Below are 26,841 nucleotides of genomic sequence, written 5' to 3'. Positions count from 1 at the left end.
CAGGAGATGTGCAGACCCTTGGGCCGTTCCCTCTCTCTTCCCCTCTCCCCCCTTTTCACTTCTCCCCACTAAATAAACCTCTTCACTGAGAGCAGTCTGCATGGCATCTTTGTCTCTTAGCTGCCTCCAGGCACCTTGGTTCTCTACCCGCCAGAGCCTTCTTTATATAATTCATAACAATAGTGTCCTCAGAAATAGGGTCTTACTAGATTATCTAGTTCTGGTAGGTCACCAAGAGTAATGGCAATAGCATCTATCCTTTTAGGGGCCTCTGTGTCCTCGCTGGCCAATAATTCATACGGAGGTATCCCACACCTGGCACAAAGATTCTTGTTGAATAATCAATGACTTCTGGAAGCAGCATTATCTAACCATAAGGAGAATTACCACAGCAAGCTGTTTTTGTTGCATAACTTTTAAGATATATTTTTTAGTTTATAAAGCAGCAGTTTACATATGGCTCTATCACTAATCCTTACTTTTTGTTAACCCTCTTCCAACTCCACTTACCTCAACCCTTTGATCCAACCCTGTGTCAGCCTTTTAACACCTAGTATTCCCACCTACCCCCAACACACACAGTTTCATACCCTCTATGCTTTACTATATCTTCTTCATTAGTTGCTCATCTCCCCTTTCTTGCTTCCTAGCCCAGATAGATACAGATTCAAATTTAAATACAGAACTCGATATCCAAAGCTGGGATCTACATATGAGAAAGAACAGCATCTTTCTGTGCCTGGTTTACCTTAATTAGTACAGTATTTTCTAGTTGCATTTGTTTTCCTGCAAATTTCATAGTTTTATTTCCTTAAGGCTGACTGGAATTCTACTATGTATATGTATTTCATTTTCATTATCATTCTTCAGATGGTGGACACCTAGGCTGGTTTCATTTCCTAGCTACTGCACAGATACCTGTTGAACATGGATATGCTGGTATATTTGTCATAGGTCATAAAGTCCTTCAAGTATATACCCAAGAGTGGTAGCTGGATCATATATAAATTCTGTAGTTAGCTTTCTGACAAACTACTATACTGACTTCTATAGTGACTGTACCATTCTACACTCCTACCAACACTGAATACGAGTTCCCCTTTTCCACACAACCTCACAAGAATCTGTTATGTTTTTAAAACACGCATTCTGATTGAAGGGATATAGTACACGCCTGTTACTATAAACCCTGTCCAAAACCCATGGTAGGGGGAAGGAATAGATCCAAGCAGAACACAGTATTGTTTCCCTAAATGAACATATCAAACTGTCTTCTACATATTTATGTTTATGTCCATAGACAAGTGCAGCTCTCAGGAATGGGCAGAAAGCTCCTTTCTGCAGAGGTAGTGGTTAATGAAGAGACACCTATCTGGTAAATAAGTGGCCGATAAGTAATCAACTTTAAATAGGACATCACCACCACTCTTTGTCTTAAGGACCAAGAAGCATCACACAAGAGAGGGGAGGAAAACATTATGATCCAGAGGAAGCAAAGACTGTTCTGAAATGCTGCCATCCAGATGTAACACTGTCGTTACAACCATGAACACACAGCAGCTGTGGATGCTTGCACTTATCTAGGTCCTCCAACTTTCCATCACGACTAGAGGTGACCATGAGATTCCATCCATTCCTGAGGAGCTAGTAACTGTTAATGGGTTCTGGGAAAGAGGAGGTCATTTTCTCTAATGGTATAGCCACTGGGGGACTAGGTGAGAAGAAGAGGTCAAGAGGGAAAGGAAGGAGATGGCAGAAAAAAATAAGGGAAACAATATAATCACAATAAATTATATGTGTATATGAAATGGTGAAAATACAGAAAAGGTTATACAATACTGAAAAGCAATAATAAGACATATATGCATGACCTAGAGATATAAAGAAAAATCATAAAACTTTAGAAACAAAAAAGACTTAAATTTTTTTAAAAGGAAACACTTTCTATGCTTCCTTTCTTTGGAGTAAGTGCTGGAAGGAACTCCAGTACTCTCCTCTCTACAGACAGTTAACTCATTCTCCATGCTTTTAAAAAAAAAAAGGAAAAAATGTTAGCCTACTTGAAGACAAGGAAGGTATCTAGAGGCTTCATTATTTTGCTTTTCACAAATAAAATTTCAATAATTGTGCACAGTGGGAAACAAGGTCAAGTTTCTTCTCCCCTGATTTGGCTAGCCAAATGACCTGCAAAATTTATTGAAAAAGAATACTGTTATTTAACAAAAAGTAAAACCCACTATGAAGGTATCAATAATGACCTTTTTAAGAATCAAATAATGTGTATAACTAAAACATGTTGGGAACTGAGAAAATAATAAGCAAACAACAGTAACATATAACTTTAATTCTCCTAAGTACACAATGGTTGAAGCAATCATAAATGAAGTATATCTAAGTAATACACACACAACACCTTATAACTCACAGAAAGTGCACCTTGTTCCTCAATGGCTTGGAAATATTTTAAATACTGCTTAAAATGTATCAAAAGAAAAACAAATTTTTGGGAAAAAATCACATTTTATTCTAATAATATTTTAAACACACATATTTCACAATTTCAAAATATCTGAAATCATTTTAAACAGTTTTTGTTTTTGTTGTGATGTATGCATTGTATGTGTGTGTGCACACAGAGGCCAGAAGTCAACATCAAATGCTGCTCTTCTCGAACTCTCCACCTTATTTCTTAAGACAAAGTCTCTCATAGAATCCAGAACTCACTGACTGGCTAGGCAGCACTGGAGATCTGCCTTGTTCAGGATACAGATGCATGTCCCCATGCCCAGCTTTTATATAGGTGCTTAGGATTCAAACTTAGGTCTTTACGTTTGCGCTTCAAGCACTTTACCAACTGAGTCATATCCCTGGCCCCTAAGCACCTTTTAGATCAAGGAAATTACAGGTCTTTTTTATTGAAAACCAAATGACAAACTTTATCTGTATAGATACAGATATAAATACAGATATATAGATAATGATAATGGCATTTAGTCAAAGTTGCACTAAGAAGTAAACAGTAAACTTATACACACACAGGAAGTGGGGAGAGAGACTGGAAAACTAAATTATTAGAAAAACCTAGAAAAAAACTAATTTATTTGATTAGAGAGTATGAAAATACAGTTCAAAACAAATTACAGGGCCTAAAAAACAAATTTATACATATTTCCAACCTAATTAAATATCTGAACAGAACAATTCTAAAACATAAATTGACAATGATAAAGGGACTTTATTCATCTATAGAGCAGACTAATATAAGAAAATTCTACACTCAATGGGTCAATTTTTTACACTGAATAAAGTTGATGATTATTAAGGAATGCACATGTTAATACAAGAAAGTGTGACAATTCACGATTAATTTTAGTTTTTGTTCCAAAGCTCATGATATCTTCCTTATGTCATTCAATAATAAAAACTGCTGGGCAGTGGTGGCACATGCCTTTAATCCCAGCACTCGGGAGGCAGAGGCAGGCAGATCTCTGTGAGTTTGAGTCCAACCTGGTCTACAGAGCAAGCTCCAGGACAGGCACCAAAACTACATAGAGAAATCCCGTCTCAAAAAAAAACAAAATAATAATAATAATAATAATAATAATAATAATAATAATAATAATAATAATTTTAAAAACCATAGCATGAAGATAGCATGAAGAACAAAACTACCCAATGAGAAGGGGAAAACACAGGCTAAGGCAAAGAACTAGTGAAATCCAGATAGGGCCCACTTCTCAAATGATGCATGTTGGAAAGCCGTCACTAGAGGGCGGCATTGCAAAGATTATAAAAAAAGTTGCTTGAGGAGGTACCACAAAAACTACAACCCACTCCACTATTAATGCTCGTTTTTTAGGTAGTAAAACAAAATGTGTTCCTGTGGTTGAATAACTTTGAAGCACGTTTAAAACACGATTTCATGATTAAGAAAATCAATGCCCACTTTTTAACTAAAATGTATAGATATTTGCTTGAATTTCACAAAACAGACAACTATAAGATTAAAAAGCAAAGTGTATAAATATAAAAATACTGTTTTCCATACTAGCTTTGGTACATAGAACCCTTGCCATTTGAAATGATCACATAGACCTTTATATTTTATGATTTGCATATATATTTAACAGTAATAAAATTATTGTATCCCATATAGGACTATTCTCAAACATGTGTCTATAAATAGATTGTTCAGTTAGAACACTGAGCATTGAGAAAAATGCTTTAATGAATGAAAATGGCAAGAATGACTTCTGGTCAGAGAGCACCATTGTCTGAATTGTCACAACTCAGTTTTCTGGCTTCTTTGAAACTCTTGACAAACTTACCAGAGCCACATTTGAAGGACTACTTCATAAAACTTCTCATTGGCATCCAAGGAAGGTAAATATTCATTGGTCAAACACCAATGTATTGACCCAAGGCACTGATTTCTTCTGTTGTCAACTGTTCCCTACAGTCCCTTTCAGCAATTCTTGTCAAAGCTTATTGCTCCTTGCATTCCATCTTTAGTCTTGTGACATTTAAACTCACTTCACAGAGGGTTTTCCATATCTCAATCTCTACACAACTTCTTAAACCTGCTCATTTAGTGGGCTATATACTTTTATTTAATTCTATAAACATCTCAGTCTAACATGGTCAAACTTAACTCTTCACTTTTCCTTGAAAGTGTACGGTTACTTATAATCCTCCTTGTTGTTAGTAGGCAATGCCCAGTCTATCTGACAGAAATGCTGGTTCATTCTGTTCTTTCTGGTACTAGTGCAACTGCCACTAGTTTTCAAAATCAGTGATACTGTTATGTTAATAAGACACAGACACCCAAATTTTCAAGTGAGAATTCCTCAGGGTAAGAGAAATGTGCTTCATGTCTTTTCTCTAAAGAACCAACCTCTCTCGGAGCATCAGACCACTTCTACCGCCCATGTTCATCTTACCCTCTAGATCTCTTAAGGAAACTGGGGCTTCTTGGGCTTAAGTCTTAAATTTTGTCCCTCCAGTTCTTCCCCTAATCTTACTATAATGTTCCCTTTCAATTGCAAATGCCAAAACTAACCACTTCAAGAGACCCTCTTTACTCCAAAATAAGGGGCTACCCAAGGCCAAGAGGACTTCTTTTTTTTTTTTTTTTTTTTTTTTTGGTTTTTCGAGACACGGTTTCTCTGTGCAGCTTTGCGCCTTTCCTGGAACTCACTTGGTAGCCCAGGCTGGCCTCGAACTCACAGAGATCCGCCTGCCTCTGCCTCCCAAGTGCTGGGATTAAAGGCGTGCGCCACCACCGCCCGGCCCAAGAGGACTTCTTTTGACTAAACAACCCCTGTGTTTTTTGCAGATGCATCTTCCACCCTCCAGTTTTCTATGAGTTTTTACTGTAACAATGTCACTTACCAGGCAATTTCCTTCACAGTGTTAGGATGTCCACATCTACCCAATCTTTTAACTCACTACTCATGGAATTTTTCATCCTTCTACATCTACTCTAAGTTTTCTTCGTACTATCTAAGAATGATCCTTTGAAAGCTTTTACCACTGGCAGGAGCAGGCTCTCAGTAAATGCTGAAAGGAGTTTACCTAACAAGTCCCCAACAGCCATGACAACTCAGTCATTCGAAAAAGTTTGGCACTTCCCTTATGACCCTACAGACTCAAAGAACACGATCTTCTCCTGAATTCAATGAACTCTACCTACTTGTAAGAGTCACAAACCTAGGAAACGAATTACTTCTCCCAATATGCAGACAGGCTTCACTTCCATCAGGGGCTCTGGGTGGGATCCTTCCCACCTCTCACCTTCTGATGGTTCCAAATGCCTCTTGGCTTTTGGCCATGGTACCCCATGTTCCACCCTGTTCCTGTCCCTTCCCTTGTTTCTCACCATGACACTAGTCATTGACTTAGGCCAACCAGGTAATCCAAATGCTTTCTTTGTCTCTGGGCTACCAATCTTAGAAGTAGACAAAAGTCCTTATGGTAAGTTAGGTCACCACAGGTTCTGGGAATTTGAACTTGAACATATCATTTCAGGAACCAATATCAGCCCACTGTCAGTAACATGCTGAATATTTCATAGGGAGGCATTTGGTAAACAGCATGTATGCCAGGGACAGGCCAAGGTGTTGTGACATATAGCCTGTAAGCTCCAGAAAGTGAAGATGTGTCTGCCTCCCCAAATGCACAGCCATAGCGGTCAGAGATGGGGAAAAAAACAACAGCCTTGATAGAATAAACTGCAGTTTGCTATTTATAGGCAGGTCCATTTCTACATGAAAGCAATAAAAAGACAGTTTTATGCCTTTACAATACTAACACAAGTCACCATAAATAAAAATGTGAAAGCTAAACTTAAAGATCCTATTTCAAGAAATAAGCTGGTGATGACTGGCAATTTTATTTGAAGAACACTTAATAATTCAACTAGAAAGCAGTATCAAATGGAATATTCACCTTGAGCTATTTCTAGAATATGAAAATTCATCATACAAAAAATCATTTGACAAGACTTTTTAATATGAGTTTCAAGGTAGGAGGATTGCTGTCTTGGTTAAGTGAAATGCCTAATGGTGTGTGAACTTGTGGGGGTGGGATAGGAGTGAGAGGTTCAAGTCTTTCGAACTGTAAGTGAACCATTTTGACAGAGAAAGATCTGTACAACCACCAAGGAGTAATTTGGAAACTAATCTCTGAGGATGAAAATTAGAAAGAACACTATTTAAGGATGAATTCGTTCTCTCAACGAGAGTCAGATAAACTCTCTACATGCAAAATGATGAAAAGGAAGGCGAACATTAAGCGTTTCACAGTCTATTGTTGAAAGGCAGGTTTGTAGTTGATACAATTTTACTAAATTCTTTATCTTGACTTCAGGATAAGATATGACTAAATATCAAAGTAAAACATTTTAGCATTTATGAAGCTGTTTCTGTTTATCTTAACACCTTTGATGAAATGTAATTTGCACATTATTCTACTTGCTTGGTTTGTTATTGTTATTTCTTTTGCAACACTAGGAATGGGCACAAGGGCTCATGGACCTAGAAAGTATTCTACCACTGAGCTACAGCCACAGCCAGTACTTATTTGAAATGAAAGATTAAGTGAATCTTGAATAAATCATACTAGAAATTAGTATCACATAGAGATAACATGAAAATATCTAAAACTACCAATTAATAACTTTTCAAGCATTTCAATCAAGTCCCAGAGACTAATTAAATCTAAGTGGCATCTAATATTCAGCCTAGAAAAGGAGAAAATAATTAAATATTACATTTAATTGGCAATTCAGTAAAGTGGGTAATTCCAATTTTCGTCAGTGTTTCAACAGCAGTATCTTCTATACACAGGAAGGAAAATCTCTTGCTTTCTTCGAATGACTACCTTTTCGTTTCTACATCTCTTCTGCTGCAACAGCTTCTATAAACCAACTCATTTCACAGACAGGAAATACCACCTTTGTGTTGGCTCAGAAAAGAGAACCAAATTGATGTTTACTGAGGAAAAGAAAAACAAAGAAAGAAAAAGTCCAGTCAAAATTAGTTTTAAAAGGAAACAACTGAGCCAGAAAGATGCAGTTGCTGCTACTCTTAGTGACCCAAGTTCCATCCCAGGAGCCCATACAGCAGAAGAAAACTGACTCTTGTAAATTGTCTTCTGACCTACCCATGTTTATACAAACAAATGTTATAAAAAAAAAAAAAAAAAGAATTGAAGATATGCGCTGCAGAATTTCCTTGTGCTCACCAGCAATGGAAATGAAATATAAAAACTATAAACACCATCATATTTACATTCAATTTTTATTTCAAACTGATCAACTAACTCATCGTTAACTAAGTATTTACTAACTATGAAGCACTGTGCTCTCATGAAGGCCAATTTTAAAAGAATATTCAAGAATCCAAAGCAAGAAACAGTTTTTCACAATGTAAGTTTTATATTCCCATTACTTAAGAGCTGGAAGAATTATTTCCACAAATATCAATTCATACCAATTGATATTTGCTAAGCATAGAGAAGGAAAAAATAGGGCAGCATATGCCACAAATAAGCTTTTAACGTAAGAGAAGAAAAAGTAAACATAAAATTAAAATAAATACGAAAATTGTTTGGATAATTCTATATAAGAAAGGACCATGGAAAGAGGTGAAGTTGGAGAGGTGACTATAGCAGCAGCTACATATACTGTGTGCCAAGTAAAGACCATGAACATGAAGTGCTCAGGATAACTGTAAGACAGGGTCAGTTTCCAAACTTGCCAGAAGACGTCATTCATGGTAAGATTAAGGCAAGGTTATGAATCTTTCAAAGATCTTTACCTGTCATAAAAGGCCGTTGGATGAGTCCTTTATGGAAGATGAATTTTAAGGGAGAGGAAGTGAGGCAAGGGGTAATTCGATCTGCTTTTTCTTTTAGCTTCCTCTGAGAAGCCTATGGATTGGGTGAGCTTTAGCAAATAAGTGAGACTACCATTATAATCCCAATAAATGTTTAGGGTAAGAGGGATAGAAATAGAGGCTCAAAGACATTTAAAAAGAAACAAATCTAACAATTTAGAAGAAATGATACAGCTGTCACTGGAAAGTAGTAGATGATTTCAAACAACTGGATATATTTCTTCAGAAAAGTTAAAAGGGGATCAGGTTTGGAAAGATGATGAGTTCAGGTTTGACCAGGTTGAATTAGAAACAAGCTAATAACTGTAATGTTTTAAAAATATACATTAAGATCTCAACTATGAAATAATTTGGGGTACTTTTTTTTTTTTTTTTTTTTTTTTGGTTTTTCGAGACAGGGTTTCTCTGTGTAGTTTTGCACCTTTCCTAGAACTCACTTTGTAGCCCAGGCTGGCCTCGAACTCAGAGATTCCCCCTGCCTCTGCCTCCCGAGTGCTGGGATTAAAGGCATGTGCCACCACGGCCCAGCAGTTTAGGGTACTTTTTAAACTGCTATTTTTTTTTCCTTAAGCTAACAATTTATGAACGTCTACTTATTTAATCTGATTTTTGTCCGTTTTTCCTGTTTTAGTTCTTCATGCATATTTCCACATCTTATTGTATAACAGTATCCCCACATTTTATTGTATCATTCAAATCAATTTATAAGATTCTTTCCATACTTTTATAATAATTTCCAAAATTTGATATCAATTTGTCAAATTTTAGTATACAAGTAATACAAATCACTCTCTGGGGGAGAAGAGGCTTTAAAGAGGTGAGGAGATAGTAAAACATGTGTTATCAAAATAGAGTGGAGCAATATTGGGGGCTAAAGGTTTAAGCAGGGATTGGGATGAGAAAACAGAAGAGGGAGGAATTGGGAATGAGCTACTAAAACTAAGGGAAGGAAGGAAGGGGGAGGGAGGGAAGAAGGGTGTGTGGGTGTGTGCGTGTGTATTTAAAAAACTTAGGAAACCCACCACTTTGAAAGCTAATTTAAAAATATAATTTCTTGCCAAGTGGTGGTAGTGCATGCCTTTAATCCCAGCACTTGGGAGGCAAAGGCAGGTGGCTCTTTTGAGTTCGAGGCCAGCATGGCCTACAAAGCAAGTTCCAGAACAGCCAGGACTGTTACACAGAGAAACCCTGTCTCGAAAAACAAACAAACAAACAAACAAACTATATATATATAAAATTTCCTTTTTAAAAGGAATTTTAACATACTTAACATGCATGGATGAAAAATGGATTACTAAATAAAACTCTCAGTGCTAGATGTGGAATACCTGCCTATAAGTTACTAATCAGGAAAGACCCCCAAAACAACACAGGCTACTGCCATTTCTCTCTTGTTTTCCCACCAGAGCTAGATGGTTAAGACCCTATGAACACAGCACACTTTGTTTACAGAAGATTGAGAAATCAAACTTAAACTGACCTGAAAACTTTCTGCTAGCTAGCTCTCATAATGATAGAAGGTGCTATACAGGTTGGTGGTTGGGAAAATACAACAACAATATTACCCAGCTGCATGCTACAGTAACCCTTCCAGGCAAGATGTGCCCAATGGTACAATAGTATCATAAAGATTATTCCAATAACCAACCACTTTGAGGTCTGCTCCACAGGAAAGAGGAATCCATGCCTGGTACTATAAACCTGGTCAAAAGCCCATGGCTCAGGAGGTCATACATCCTAGGGGGAAACCTCCTACTGTTGTTTTACTAAATGAACATGTTATTAAATTGACTTTTAAGTATTTATGATTATATCCATACATTAGTGTTGTGTTCAATCTTGGTCAAAGAATCTTCTTTCAGCAAAAGTCAGCAGCCAGTACATAGACTCATAACTGACCAAAGTGCAGAGAGTAAGTTACTGTTGAGTGCTCAGACCTAAATGGGACATTAATATCAACATACCCCGCTCAAGGCTCAGGACACATCATGGAAGAGAGGGAAGAAAGAAGGTAAAAGACAAAGATGGGGAGGAATATTGTGAAATGCTATCTCTAGACATGGCATAACAGCTGCACTTGTGAACTTGTAGCTATGGTTACTTGCACAAGGGCAAGGAAGTAACACCAGTCAATATTACTTGGATTCAGTGAATTACAGGAGAAGGACATCACCATGAAAGGAGGACAAGCTGAGAGTACTTAGAGGGAATGAGAGCGGAGAGTTGGGGATGAATATGATCACAATACATTGTTTACATGTATGGAATTGTCACAGAAGAAATAAAAGATATTCTGCTAAAATCATCTTCTCTAACATCACAATACATTTAGTATTAAAATTGCTATTGTAAAAAATATAAATGCAATATATAGTCTCAGAAAAATCTGAAGAAAAACAAACAGTAAGTTCATGTACCATAAAGTGCATACTCAATATGAGAAAAAATAAAATTTCAATTCTATTAAGCTGCCTATGGTACAAATTAGAGAGTTGATTACAACATGAATAGGAACCATACTTCTTTTGAAAGGTTATTTATTGACAAAAAGTCACAATTAAGGTTGAGTAGTATAAAATTTTTAAATACAAGAGGGATACATTACAACGCTCTAGTAATAAATACAGACTGTATGTTTTAGGTTTTGGCAGACACTATTTATGTGTATTCATCTTAGAAACACTGTTGAAACGAAAGCCAGCTACCATCATCCATAAAGAACAAAGAAGTGTTTCTGAATGTTCAAGACTGATGACTACACATCATCCTAGATCTGAAGTCCAACTATCTGTCCACACTAAAGACCAGCATTTTTTCTTTAAAGCTCACAAAATTCCATCATTTCTAAACTCCCTTCTCAGTTCCCAATGTTGAGTCCAGGAAGGTCAGTGGTTAGACATGCAACAGAACTGCATGTTTCTCCCATCCTTTTTGTTTGTTTGCCTTCAGGAAGTTCACACTGTTCCCCACACAACACAACTGCACGTTTCTATCACCCTTTTGATATGTTTGCCTTCTTCAAAGTAGACTCTTCTCAATGGAGTCTTCAATGAGTCTTCCTTGATTCAAAATGGACTGGAAGACAAGATCAGATAAAGGACTTTTTCTATTGCCCAAGCTAGGAAAAATAAATAAATAAATAAATAAATAAATAAATAAATAAATAAATAAATAAATAAATAAATAAGAAAATTATACAAAATTCTCTCATTTAAAAGCTACACTTCTTATTCTCACTAGGGGAAAAAAAAGCCAAAAACTGAATAAACTTTTACTGGTGTGTGCTTTTATTTTACCTTGGCCAATTTATAAAGACATGCATACAGGTTGTTACAGGTGTAAGTTCCAACTGCTCTGTTTAAAAAGCAACTTTCCCTATAACCACATGTATTTCTTATCACTTCCAATCGTAAGAGAATTACCAATGATCATATGCTAAATCTTGAAAAGTATTTGTAGAAAAATCTCTATAAAATTTCCTGGCACACAGTCAAAAAAAAGTTTACAATATTTTAAGCTGTAGTAAGACTAGAGCTATCATAAAAGCCATTTTCTAAACTCTGAGCACTTAAATCTCCACTACTCTAGGGAAAAATCAAGAAAGTAAGACTTAAGGAGCTGCAGTTAATTAGCCACTTAATTAAAACGCATAGCTGTGTTAAACATTGTCATGTCTGAGAAGTAAATCAGGTGTCAAATGGTTAAGCAGCCAATTAACACAAGCAAAGGAGAGATAATAAAAAAAAAAGCCTGTTGCAAATTAAGTTTTAAAGTACATGTTCAAAATTTTTAAAAACCAATATCATTCACAATTCTAAACATTCTCCATTGGTTTTTGTAAGTTACTGACAGCTATTACTATTAAGTCTGCATGCTATGTACCTAATGTCCCTGGTGAATCTTATTACCCATTCAAATTTGTAATTCAAGACTATGATACAACTTCCTTCATTGTGATGACAGTAAAAGCAGTACAAAAACAGAAAGGTGCTATTTTTCATAAAATTTCTACCACTCTTGGAAAAGACTGCTTCTCCATTCTATCACTGCTATCTATCTCCCAAACCTCCCCCACAGGACCCACCCCTTCCATTAAAAATAACTGCTCTATCCACTTAAAGCACCGTCACCAAGTAAAATATACAAGAAGAATAATACCTGTAAAACTTTCTTTCCACAACTTGTCTCAGGCAAGGATCTGCACGTTCTCTCTCCCATGACATTCTCCATCTCTCCAACCATTAGGGATGCATCCTGAATGATGGTGGAGGGTTCAGAAGTTTATAGTAGATGTGGTATATATATTGAGACCAAGGACTATATCCATCTCTTCATAAAAAGGGTGGAGCCTTTCAGGCGGTCCAGAGTACCACCTTCACATCTCTGTGATTATTCTCATTACTACTATTTTAATACTGAGCAATTCCTACACTCAACCCCAAACAAACCATAAGAATATGCCTCAGAATCTTGACTGGCATTCTCTTGGATTTTTTTCTCCACAATTCATTATTTTAAAATATATATTCTGACTCATTTGCACAAAAGATGCCAGAGATTATAATTTGTGAGTAAAGCAACGGTAGCTCACACCTGTAAATGCAGCACTCAAGGAGGCTGAGGCAGGAGGATTGCCACAAGCTCAAGGCCAGTTACTTAGTGAACTCCAGGCTAGCCTGTGCTACAGTATGGAATCTTGCCTCAAGGGAAAAAAATCCATATTTAAGGTATTCTCTACATATATATCATGCATAAAATCCATATGTAAAAGGGAATTATTGGTCATCCTCACAGTAATACTCTATGCAAAAGTAAAATGTTGCAAAGAAATATGTGAAAATACTTATGTGAGAGTTTAAAAAAAAAGTTTCTTAAAAGTCATTGAAACCTGTATTATATAAAGAAGCTACAGGTCTGTGATTATGTGCAAGTATTAAAGTGGTCCAGATCACCACTGCTACCTCAATGCTGTCAACCTTCTTTTTAATCCAATGTAACTTTTACTTCAATTGTTAAATAATAGCATTCCTTACAGAACAGCATTGTGTTAAGGAAAAAGGAAAAATATTCCTCTTGTTTCTCCATTGTTTTTTCTCAAAAGGAAGCCTTTATTAATATTTCATGTTCTTTACTCTTTCCTGTGATTTTATGAACCTGCACTAATTTCTGACCACAAGTATCATATTACCACACTGTTCTCACATCTTGCTTCTTCACAATATGTCCTGGCTTCTTTTCTTATGAATACATTATCAATATCACTCACTCATTTTAGTATTCACATAAATCCTTGACCACTAGGAATTTTGCTTTATTATTACTTATTTTCTATTCTGTTCTGGTCTCCTCAGAAGACGGAAGTAGCTGATTTCTATGCCCCATCTCACTTTTATCTTTAAATTCAATTTTATTTCTACATTGATAATTTCCACTCCTTCCTTTGAAAATTTTAACACTCAGATTTTTAGATTCTGGGACGTTGGCACATTTCATCTTTTAAAAAAGCCCCGATTGACTATTTTATCCTAACCATGTTGGGAAAACAACATTAAGTTCTACTTATTTCTTGCATTGTTCCAATTTCCTAGGAATCTTTTGTTGTTGTTAACATTCTATTTTGTATTGTTGGCTTTCTGTAAGTTTCTCCCCTTAATTTTGTATTTTATATTATTGGTTTTCTAGTGACCCATGATAGCCAAAATTATTAATAATGTTCCAGAATTATCTAACAAGATTTCTCTCATAGATCTATGACCCTGTCATTCTCCAATGACTTGTTACAGGTTTAAGATCAAACTCAGTTCCCTCTGTGAACACTCTCAACACATGTCAAAAACCCTCCAGAATCATCAAGTGCACAACAGAAGCCACAGCTCTGCTCTGGACACATTCCTGTTGACATCCTGTACAAAGGAGGAAGGCAGAAGACCAGCTGCTCCACAGTTTTAAAATCTGTTAATCTCATGAGCACTCTACAGTCCATCCAATTCTTTGAGTCCATTAAAAACACAGAGTTTTGTTTCAGTGGTTGGAACTTTTTGTTCATTTGGTTTAATATTTCTATTTCTCATTCTTTTTATTTATTTTCCTTTTTATTATTTTTTTTTTATTTTGAGGGTGTTAGTCCAGGGCCTAGTGTATGCCAGGCAACCATCTACCTTCAAATTAGACTCAACACCCTACCTCAGGTTTAGTTTATTTGTGGGCATGGAGTATTTAACACTTGAGGGCTATAAACATGCATGGGAGGGCATGTGCACATGTTAGGGATAGAACCCCTCGACTCTAGTAGCCATTGATAAGAGTTCTTTGAGGTCTACCAAACCTCAAAAACTTTTCACTTTCAATTGTGGTTTTCTCTGTTCCTCTCATTCAGCCTGCTTTGTATCAAGAAATTTTCTCAAAATATGTGGCACCAGTGTCACACTTTCTTACTACTCAGTGCTGTTCATGTTACACAGCACCACTTTACCTTGTTTGATTCATTGTTCACAGAGACAGAGTCCCCCTCAGAAAGCCTTGAGCTAACTAACCATCTTCTTCCCTCAGCCCTGCAAGGGCAGCAATTTCAGTTGGGGGCCACCATGCTTTGCTTTCTGGCCCCCTCAAACACCTTTAGTTCCCTTGCACAGATAGGGGAGTCTTGATGAACAGATCATTTACTTTCTTTAACCAAAAGTCTCCTCAAATTTCCAACAAATATTTCAAGTACCTTCTCCTGCAACTCTGTACACAGGAATTCTTTACATTGCTCACTACACAGTGTAGTTTTCTTTAATCTCCAACCTACTCCCATTCGTTTTAGCACAAGTGGTACTAAATCACCTAAATTTTATTCAATTGTCATTTTTTCTTCCATGTCTACTATTTTATTGGAAGTACTTTCTTTAAAACTGTATAACCCTTAAAAAGTACATTCTTAGCAGTTGCTTAGATTTAACTTTATGTTTCATTGATTATTTAGACTTGATATTTTTCCTTTTGAAGAAATATGATCTTATCTTCACATTTGGCAAGGTTTTGCCTATACATAGAACTCTAGGTTCATGGCACTTTCATCTCAGAATTTACAGAAATTTTCCCACTATTCCTTAGCAGATACAGGGCTACATAGAAGAAGCAAACACTTTTCAAGTTCATTTTTTAGTTAGGCCTTTTTAACTTTACCTGGAAACTTGATTTTTCTTTGTTGGTGGTCCTTGAAATTCAAAAGTTTGGTCTTACCCAAAGTTTTCTTCAGTGTGCCTTATTTGAAGGTTTTTGTTTTTTTTTTTTCCACACCAGGAAAGTTTCATTTTACTATTTTACAAACTGCTACATTTGTTATGTGTATATATTTACTTGCAGAATTCCTGCTTCTCACCTAATAATTTCCCATTATCTACTCTATTTAAACTTTTCTCATACAATGTTTAACTATTTTTACTATACTTTCTACAAGTAAATTTGGTTTGACTGTTAAGTTACTTCTTACTATCTCCTTTTGCCAAAGGTAGAACTCAAGGCCTTAGTTGATGAGAGGCAAACAATCTTCAATTGAGCTACATCTCCCACCTTCCTCTACTTAAAAAAAAAATTATAAAGTAGCTTAAATATGCAAAGCAGTACAAAGTATTACTGAATAAACAGTTAAGTATTCACTGTTGAGTGTAAAGAAAATTTTAAAATTTTAATCTGGATGAGAGAAAAATGCTTTCCTTTTCCTCCCAAAGGAAACCAAAGTTTGATATTTATTACCTTGTTGGATTTGTATTTTTATATATGTATATGTCCATAACACTGAAACAGTATTGCTTTGAATTTTTATGCTTCACACATATCTGACTTTTTCATTTATTTTAATCTGTTGTTATACTGCTAGGGATCCAACCTACAGCTTTGCCTAATTATTATTATAAGCCACAGCTTTGTATGATGATGATGATGATGATGATGATGATGATGATGATGATGATGCCGATGCCGCCGCCACCAGAGATCCAACCCACAGCTTTGCCTACCAGGCAAGAACATTATCCTGAGTGGCATCTCCAGCTCCAACCAATGTGTTTCTTTAAGACAGTGTCTTCAACTCTCAGCTCATAATCCATCAATAAAGTCACACAGTGGTCGGGATTACAACTGAATAAAGCAAAACAGGAGTGGTGGGGAGTGAAAAGAGAAAGTGAAACAGTGACAAATCACAGTGATGGATCTATAGATAGGAAGTATACATTTTGGTCTGTCAAGGTCTATCTAAACAAATCAAAAAACAATGCTAAGGTGTGTAAGGTGTAGATAGGTAGATGAGTCATTTCCCTAAAACTGCCTTATTATTAATACAAATAAAATTCACAATTGCCCTATCATCAAGTAAATCCTAAGAAAATTAATGACAGACTATGCTTCCAAAAAAGTCAGGTTTACAATATTTTACAAGCAAATCTAAGGGAAAAAATACCATTTCTTAGATCCACTTTCCCACTAGGCCAATCAATATTGCAAAGAATTGCCTGATTTAATGTGTTTAATCACTTTATTATAAACAGAATGATTATCTGAATTTAGTTGCCCTTGAATAACCTCACAGGTATTTCAATCACCAAAAGTAATGTTATACATTACTGACAATGGTCAGAAAGGGAGTATCACTAAATACAAGGTTAGATTATCTCACAGTCAAGTCAGGCACATTAGGCAACTGTTCAGTCATCAACCATAAAGAAATCACTTTCACTATACCTGACTGATTCAGAACCCCTCAGAATATTTATTTCCAGTGACAAGAAGTGTACTTTCAGGAGTCAATTCCACATGGAACAAACTAGTTTTCTAAAACTGTTATTATGTTGTTCTAAAACCAGATGCATAACTTCAAACAAATGCTCCAAAATGTTGCCTAGCACCCTTAAAAATAGCTAGTCACCATCTTACCCACCACATATTATCATTTTCCAAAGGAGACATCATGATGTGCTAAAATACAATCTAGTAACTTTCAATAAACAGTATTTTTTATTAGACTAGGCATCATTAGAGGGAAAAATCCCCAAATATTGAAATATAAAAACTGACTCATCAGATGTGGTGTCACATGCCTTTAATTCCAATACTCAGGAGGCAGAGGCAGGTGGATCTCCATGAGTTTAAGATTAGTCTGTCTACACTGTAAGGTCTAGGCTAGTCAGAGCTATATAATGAAACTCTGTCTCTAGCACCCACACAACCTCACACACAAAATTTTGGATTTATATTGAAATTAAATTTATTATATATTTCCAATTCAAAGATTTTAAAACACTTTAACAATTCTGAAATTGGCAGGTGCTACAATACAATTTGGGCAATTATTGCTGCTGGAGTTGCACTGACAGTGTTCTTTGATTTTTAATAGTTTAGTTATTATTTCTGGTGATATAAGACAAATGCAACTTCTCAGCACTTAGACAAATTATTCAGTGATCATCTGTGAAAAGGATATTAGTCCTAGTAATTGGTTGGAAACAATCCGAAAATATAAGGAAATGCCAACATTAAATCTTGCAGAACAGATGTACAAATAGTTTAGAAAAAAAAACTCAGCAAGAAGCAGAGTACATTTTTAAGTAGTACTATATCACCAACTCTCTCAACTCCACAGAACAATATTCTGTGGGAAAATATACACATCAACAACTGGGGTGGAAAGAAATCATTCAGATACACTGGACTGAAAGTCAAGACATCTGAAGATTGAGTACCTTAACCAATTTATTTCAATTGTTTCCATGTATGTTCAAGGATAATATGATGAAAGGAATACTTGAGTAAATCCAAAAGTTTTCTGAATAAATTCAAAGAGACAGTTTTGTTTTGTATATTTATTGAAACTAATAATTTTTAAATAATGCACAATAGTTTAATTGGCAATGCTTAATTTTCCTTCTTTAATAGTGTATTCTGCAGCTGTTTTCAACAGAATATGATTATTTAATAAGCCATGTGTGTGGTGATGTTATATCCTGCTATTTATAAAAACTAGTTTTCTGTTTTGCTCTTTTCTTGAGTATGTAACTACACTACAGTTTTCGGATTCCTGACAATTAAATATGGCCATATGTCTTGATATGTGATCTAAAATGTGAATGAAACTTACATACACCATTGCCAGGCCTACACCTCTAAATGCCATTGATATATTCCCAGAAATATACAATCTACTAAAATTTAGAGGCTGGAGAATGAAGAGTAACAACTACATTATTACCTCAAATGGCACAGAGAAACATTTGACCAAATCCAAACCTTTGACCAAATGATAAACACATTCAGTAAACTAGGGGTAAAATGGAAATTTCCTAAACATAACATAAATATACAAAATTTCTGTAAAGTAATAGAAACCTGTGGTGACATTGTGTTCTCCAAAATATTGTGCACCCTAATAAACTTATCTGGGGTCAGAGAACAGAACAGCCACTAGATATAGAGGCCAGAAAACGGTGGCACACATGCCTTTAATCCCAGCATTCCAGAGGCAGAGATCCGTCTGGATCTCTGTGAGTTCAAGGCCACACTGGAAACAGCCAGGCATGGTAACAAGAGCCTTTAATCCCAGGAAGTGATGGCAGAAAGCAGAAAGGTATATAAGATGTGAAAACCAGGAACTAGAGCTGGTTAAGCTTTTAGGCTTGTAGCAGTAGTTCAGCTGAGATCCATTCAGATGAGGACACAGAGGTTGCCAGTCTGAGGAAACAGGATCAGGTAAGGAATTGGCAAGGTGAGGTAGCTGTGGCTTGTTCTGCTTCTCTGATCTTCCAGCTTTAACCCAATACCTGGCTTCAGGTTTGTTTTTATTAATAAGACCTTTTAAGATTCGTGCTACAGAAACCCAAAACTCCACAAATATCATCACACTCGATAGTGAAAAACTGAAAGCATTTCCCCTAAATTAGAATAAGACAATGACGTCAACTTTCACTACTTCTTAATATAGTACTGGAAATTTTACCAGAGTAAGTGCACCAGATAATGAAATTAAAGGTATCCAAAGTGGAAAAGAAGTAAAATTATCTCTGTTCAGTTATTATATACAGCAAGACTTAAAAAAAAAGATCATTAGCTTGAATTCAGAACAGTTGTGAAATACAAAACTATATACAAATATCAGTAGAATTTATAAAAGTAATAACCAATGATAAGAAAATTATTAAGACAATTCCATTTATAATGACCAAAAAAGAATGAAGCTAGTTAACCAAGGAGGTGAAAGAGTCTACATATAAAATTAAAATAACTTATTTTAAAAATTAAAAGCAACATAAGTAAACAAAAAGACATACTAATGATTGATTGAAAGACTAAACATGGCAAAGATAATATTACTAACCAAAGTGATCTACATCTTCAACACAATCTCTATCAATATCCTGAAAGTGTTTTTGTGAAAAGAAACAACCCTAAAACTCATATGGAATCTCAATAAATATCAAATACAACTAAATCATGGGGGGAAAAAAAGAACAAAGTGAAGGACTCACACTTCATGATTTCAAAACCTACTACAAAGCTACATTGATAAAAGCAGTGTGATCTGGGCATTAGTCCAGATTATAGATCAATGGGACATTTTAAAGCTGACTGTCAAAAAGAGTGCTACCATGGCTAGTCAAAGCTGTTATAAAAGAACAGACTTTTAAATAAAATATCTTAGAAAACTGGATATCAACATGCGGAATAAAATTGAACTTTATATCATACACAAAGGTTAACTCAAAGTGGATCAAAAACTAAATGTAAAACAAAAATTCATAAAACTTTTTTTTTTTTCAGGACAGGGTTTCTCTGTGTAGCCATGGTCATCCTAGAACTCACTCTGTAGACCAGGCTGGCCTGGAACTCACTGAGATCCACCTTCCTCTGCCTCTATAGTGCTGGGATTAAAGGCATCCAATACCACCTCCCGGCCACCATAAAATTCTTCTAAAAAAAAAAAAAGTTTTCATAATACTTGGCTTAATCTCTAAGATATGACACTAAAATCAAAATTCTGACATGAAACAATATGGTTGAATCTATAGTGTGTTAAATGTAACAGGCCAGACTCAAAGGACAACTACTGTATGATTGTACTCACATCTGGTATCCAGAACTAACAAAATCAGAAACAGAATGTAGACTAGATAGTAACAGTAGCTGGGTGAGTAGGACAAACTAGCAGTTTTGTTTCACAAGTACAAATTTTCTATTTGGAAAGAGGAAACCTTCTGTAATGAATGCTAGAGACGGCTACATACACTGTAAATTTGCTTAATGAATTCTACACTCAAAAGGACTACAATGGGAATCTTGCACTATGCTAGCAGCACTGTTGAAAAGATTAAAATAGTAAATTTTATCTTTTATCAAAATAAAAAAATTTAAGTAGTTTAAAATCTTTTGTTTGTTTGTTTGTTTGTTTGTTTTTCAAGACAGGGTTTCTCTGTGTGGCTTTGCGCCTTTCCTGGAACTCACTCGGTAGCCCAGGCTGGCCTCGAACTCACAGAGATCCGCCTGCCTCTGCCTCCCGAGTGCTGGGATTAAAGGATGCGCCACCACTGCCCGGCTAGTAGTTTAAAATCTTACAAGAGTAGATTGAGAAGCTAGCAACCTCCTGCATCCCTGAATGCATATGCACGCGTGCACACCTGCTAAAATGAAGCAGAGGAAAAGCAGAAACATATTGTGATTGTGAATTCCTACAGAACTTCATATACCTTATCTTCTCCACTTCACAAGTCAAATAATCATACTTCACAAATGTTTGATTCAATGAGTGCTCAAGCCTGCACAAGAACATCATTAAACAGAAATTTCAATGTTTTCAGTTATAGTTACCATTTATTTTCAAAATATTTACAAGCTATTTAGTGTGACCCAAAAACTAAATTCTATCTGTAGTCATAGTTGGCTTTGAAGCAAATTTACTAACTTTGCAATGGAGGTAATATTAAAATAACTTCCTGGTATTGAATATGAAGAATCAATAATGCCAAAATGAATACATTTAGAATGGAAACATGTCAAAATTGTTATTACTGGCAATCTTAAAAATTCATGCAACAGGCTCAATTGTATATATTTTCACTTATTTAACTTAAACTCTGCTATCATTTTGATTTATCGAAACTGAAGTTGTAACAGTATTAATACAAAATAGCAATTAACCCATGAATTTGCATCCTTGCCTCAATTAAGTATGTATATACAACTTAAGTAAAATCTTCATTACTGAAATTTATCATTGTGTTATACAACACTTGAAACTTAATTGAACCAATTTTATATTACAAAGATGCAATGTATTTATTAGCAGCATTAAAAATAATCTTGCCAATTCAAATAAAGAAATAAGATTAGGAGTGGGAGGGAAGTAGGGTAAGTTAGTATGTAAGATAAAGAGTAATTATTAGAATGACTTAAAAGAGAAAAATTAGGGTGGGTAAAAACAGCTAGAGGGGAAAATTGAAATACTGTAAGGATCCACAGATTTTAGTGACTGTTAAATCTATGGAAGATTATAATTAAGAAGAAAAATGAGAGGCTAAGGATGAGAGAAAGAAGATATAAGAATAAGAAGGGGAATGTGAGATGTGGCTAAATAGCATAGCAAAGAATGCCTTATATAAGCATCATGAGGAAGCAAACAGTCCTGAAACCTGATTAATGGAAACACAAAAGTTGTTTTTTTTTTAAATAAACATCTGGATTAATTTCTAAGCTCTCATATGAATTTAAATAAAATATGAAAGGTGGGAAGGAAAAAATGATAATATTAATGGGCAAATGAGTTTACCATTTAGTCACCTCATAGGACAATTAATCACCATCTATTGTGTAAAAAGCACTACGCTAGACAACCAGGGACACAAAGAATATTGAAGACAATGCAGTCCCCATTTTCATGGTAATTACAGTATCATAAAGGAGACAGACCCTCATCAGATAACCTTACTATTGACTACATAGAGCCAACTGCTACCATCACTCTATGAAAAGGAACATAGAAAGAAACTGTTTCAAAAAGTGAGTAAAGGAAAACTTTGGGGGGAATAGAAGTCTGTCAACTTCAAGACTTTAAAGATGACAGTAATTGTGCAAGTAAGATGAACAGCGTTTTCTCCAGAAACAGAAAGGAAGATGGCTAGCTGCAACAGAGAACAAAAAAGCTAAAGCTTGGAGAATAAAGCCCATGTTAGGATTTCAGAACTGTTTTGTTGTCTTGTTTAAATATAGATTTTAGTTTTACATTATCTCTTTGTGACTGCTTACAGAATAAACCAAAGTGGTCTTATAGTTTTAAATTTTTTATTTTATTATTTCACAAAATAATATGTATGGGTGTTTTGCCCTCTTGTTTGTCTGTGTATCATGTGCATGCAGTGCCCCCAGAGGTCAGAAAAGGGTACAGAATCCCCTGGAACTAGAGTTACAGGTGATTGTGGGCAGACCAAAATGGATTCTGAGAAGTGAACTCAGGTTTTCTATAAGCAGCCAGTGCTCTTAACCACTGAGCCATCTCTCCAACCCCAAAATGAAGATTTTTAAAATCAAATTCACATTAAGATCATTTACAAAGGAAAAATAAAATCACATGTACTCAAAAGATTTGTATCTAAGAAACTGCAGTTTTGCTCTTTTCTGTTTCTGCACATTATTTTACTTTCAAAGTATAGTACTTAAACTGAATATAATCTAAAAAGAGATCAAAACAGAAAAATGAAGTAAGAAATAATTTCTCTAATTTTCAGATTTCTATAAATTCCATCCTGTTTTTGTTTGGTGGGCTGTTTGTTTTTTGAGACATTTCACTGTGGAGGCCCTGGTTGGCCTAGAACTCACTTTGTCAACCAGGCTGGCCTTGAACTCACAGGAAACCACCTACCTCTGCCCCTCTCTGCCCCTCTCTGCCCCTCTCTGCCCCTCTCTGCCCCTCTGGCCCTCTCTGGCCCTCTCTGCTCCCCTCTGCCCCCTCTGCCCCCCTCTGCCCCTGCCTCCTAAAAGCTTGGACTAAACCCATCCTGTTTTAATACCATTTCTCAACTATTTGGTCCTTTCCAACTATATCATATCATTCAACCATAATCCAACATTTAATAAAATAATGCAATTAATACCGTAAAAGTCGGAAACAGTACTTCTTTTTTTCTATCTTTTGTGTGTGTCTGTGTTTGTGCACTGTGTGCGGTGTTCATACATGTTTCCATGTGTGCAGGTGCATGTGTCTGCAGATGCATATGCACATATGCAAGTAGAGGCTCAGTGTTGACATTGGGAGTCTTTCTCTATTCCTCTCCACTTTATTTACTGAAGCAAGGACTCTCAATTGAACCCAGAACTTGCTGATCAGCTAACCTAGCTAGCAAGTTAGCCCTAGGGATCCCCTGTACCTTCCCCCAAGTGCTGAGATTACAGCCAGCCACCATGCCTACTGGCTTTTGGGTGGGTTCTAGAGATCCAAAGTCTGGGTCCTCACACTTGGCATAGCAAGCACGTTATCCATTGGCCATCTCTACCACCACTCCAGCCCTAACTTCTCTTTTTACAGCTATTCAGTTAAAAACAAAACTCGTTCTGCCTCCTCTTCTTCAGGGTTCCTTGAGGCCTGAGGGGAAGAATTTGATGGAGATGACCTTTGAGTGTTCCAAGGTCTATCATTCTTTGCATTAATGTCTGGCTATGGTTCTCTATATTTGTTCCCATCTGCTGCAGGAGGAAGCTTTTCTGATGATGGCTAAGCAAGGTGCTGATCATGAGCACAGCAAAATGCCATTGCTATGTTGCTTTTTTTTTTTTTTTTTTTTTTTTTACAACAGAAAGAGTGTAAGAGCCAGAGGGGATGAAAGACACCAAAAAAACAAGGCCTCTAAATCAATGTGATCAAAGCACGTATGAACTCAGAGACTGAGGCAGAATGTATAGGGCCTATACAGGTTTGCCTCAGGTCCTTTGTGTATATAGTATGGCTTCGAATTTGTGATTTTTATGGGATTCCTGAGTGTGCCAAGGAGCGAGTCTCTGATTCTTGTGCCTTCTCTTGGATTCTTTTCCTTCTGTTTTGTCCAATTCCAATCTGTTAATTTTTGTTTTAGCTTATATTTTATTATTACCCCTTAGAAGCCTGTTTGTTTTCCAATGAGAGACAAAGAGGGAGTGGATCCAGTTGGGGGAGGGGAAAGGTGGGAAGGAACTAGAAGTAGAGGGAGGGGAAATCATAATCAGGGTACATTAAGTGAGAAAAAATATATTTTCAATAAAAGGGGATAAAGGGAAAAAAAAGTACTGAATATTATACAAAACTCTTACCTGTATCCTTCTCCATATACTGTTCTACAGAATAACCATTTACATTCCAATTTCCTCAGTCCTTATAATTAATAAACATACTGCCATCCAAAAGTGGTTATTATAAACTTACTAAAATAAAAGTAATAGGTTATATACTAATATTGAAAGATGATTAATACACACTTTTAACAAATGAAGAACTGAAGTCTGGAGGCAGGGGTGGTTCCAGGAGTTGGAGGGCTAGTGGGGAGAGGATATAAATCTAAATACATTACATTCATATGTAAAATTACTAGATACTGTATAATTAAAAATGAAATTTAAAACCATGCCCAAATGAAAAAGGTAAGTTTTTGATGACTTCTAAACATTACTTTTCAGCTTGGTACACAAGTCACTCACTGACCAGGATTTCAAATCCTACTAAGATTAGATCTCAAAGTAAACAGAGTAAAAGACTCAGTGGTTAGAGCTTAATGTTTTTTCTTTCTCATTAAAAAAAAAAAAAATTAAGAAAAAAGACACCACACTGTTGTCCAGACAAACCTCTAATTTAAAATCTGCCTGCTTCAGTCTCAGTAGTTGTGATACTGGAATTACAGACAAGCAGTACCACAGCTGATAGGCCATCATTTCTCACAGAAATAATTTTTTTTTTTGGTTTTTCGAGACAGGAATAATTTTTAAGAGTAGAAATCAGTTCAAATGAAAGGAGAATCAATAATACTGAACTTCTATGCTATCTTTTTTAATATTAAAGAAGCTAAAGATTATAAATGTGCCTCTACTCTTTAATCAACCTATACATGTCAAAACGTTTCCAATTACCTCCAAAAATGTTTTAGTAATTCAGACTTACAGACTGCACACCTCAGAATTTTAGAGTTTGGTGTTTTCTAAATGACCTCTATTATCAGATTTGAATGCAAGCATATATAAGATACAAAATGTGAAGTTTTCTAACAAAACTTTTCAAAGAATATTTTCTGATATTTGAATAAATTAAGTATAATACTTTGTTATTTTTATTCCTCAATTGCACTTCAAACAATCAAAATAATGACCTATAGACTAGAGATGTAGCTCAGTTGGTAGAGAGCTTTCTGGCATGAACAAGGCCTGGGTTATTCCCAGTATTTTATTAGCATATATTAATTATATATATATTTATTGTTTTAAGTAATGTTTTTACTAATTCTTTGAGACTTCTACACAATGTATTTTGATTAACATAATCATTAACATAATAGTGTGGGGTCCCTCCCACAACTTCTCCCTGATTCACCTCCCCGCTCACCCAACTCTGGTTTTCCTTCTCTCTTTTTTTAAAACCATCAAGTCCAGTTTGTACTAGCCACCTACTAGTAGGTATGGGGCCTGCCTTGGAGTGTGGTCAATATGCCAGGGGTAATACCATTAAAAAAACATCTCTCAGCAGCCGTCAAAAGCCAATAGCTCCTCAGCTAGGGATGGTAATTCATGCCCACATCCACAATGGGATTCTATCTGGCTGGAGCTTGCTCAGGTCTTATGCATGCTGACACAATCACTATGAGTTCATATATGCAACTTCCCACTGTGTCTAATTATACAAAATAAATTTTACTATGACATTTCATGCATAATGTACATATGTACATAATTTATTGTGCTCCTATTCACCAATTAACTAAACATCTTTTAAAGTACTAAAACTGTCTTGACTAATATTTTATTATGACTTAGTACTGGAGATGACAAAAAGAAAGTGCATGTGAAGAATATGTAAAGTGTGTACAATTGAAGAAATTAGCAAACATCACTTATATAATGAGCTGTTACATTTCAAGGACAAGGACGAGGCTAGCCACCAGTTTTCAGGTCACAACAGACAAGGGCAAATAACATTTCAAATGTCACATGGAAAGAATAAAATATTGTTTAACAGAAATACAATTCATATCACATCACCTAATTCCCCATGGAATGCCTTCAAGGTTCAAAATACCATAACAGAAAAAAATAGTGCATAAAATAACTGTGAATCACTTATAAATTATAAGCTCATATTTGAGAGACAGGATTTGAGACACAAGATTAAATATACAGTGTCATATAAGAGAAGAACATGTCAGGTGTATTCAATGTATATTTTCTAATTTAGTAGACATATTTTAGCATG

The 26,841-nt window shown here is 35.6% G+C and overlaps 1 protein-coding gene and 1 long non-coding RNA gene across 3 annotated transcripts in view; both read right to left on the bottom strand.

Moving 5' to 3' along the window:
• The window catches only part of Macrod2 (mono-ADP ribosylhydrolase 2), a 271,595-nt gene that overhangs the window by 237,065 nt on the left and 7,689 nt on the right, over window positions 1-26,841 (bottom strand). The window lies entirely within an intron of this gene.
• LOC131909726 (uncharacterized) lies at window positions 10,917-12,649 on the bottom strand. The gene is made up of 2 exons (XR_009378916.1): window positions 12,555-12,649; window positions 10,917-11,471 (listed from the first exon to the last, which is right to left on the bottom strand). It is a non-coding gene; the product is annotated as an uncharacterized LOC131909726 (long non-coding RNA).

This window comes from Peromyscus eremicus, chromosome 4 (assembly GCF_949786415.1).
Source record: "Peromyscus eremicus chromosome 4, PerEre_H2_v1, whole genome shotgun sequence".
NCBI classification, from domain to species: Eukaryota; Metazoa; Chordata; class Mammalia; order Rodentia; family Cricetidae; genus Peromyscus; species Peromyscus eremicus.
Note: the sequence above shows the minus strand (reverse complement) of the source record. Positions and strands in the feature narration are given on the sequence as shown.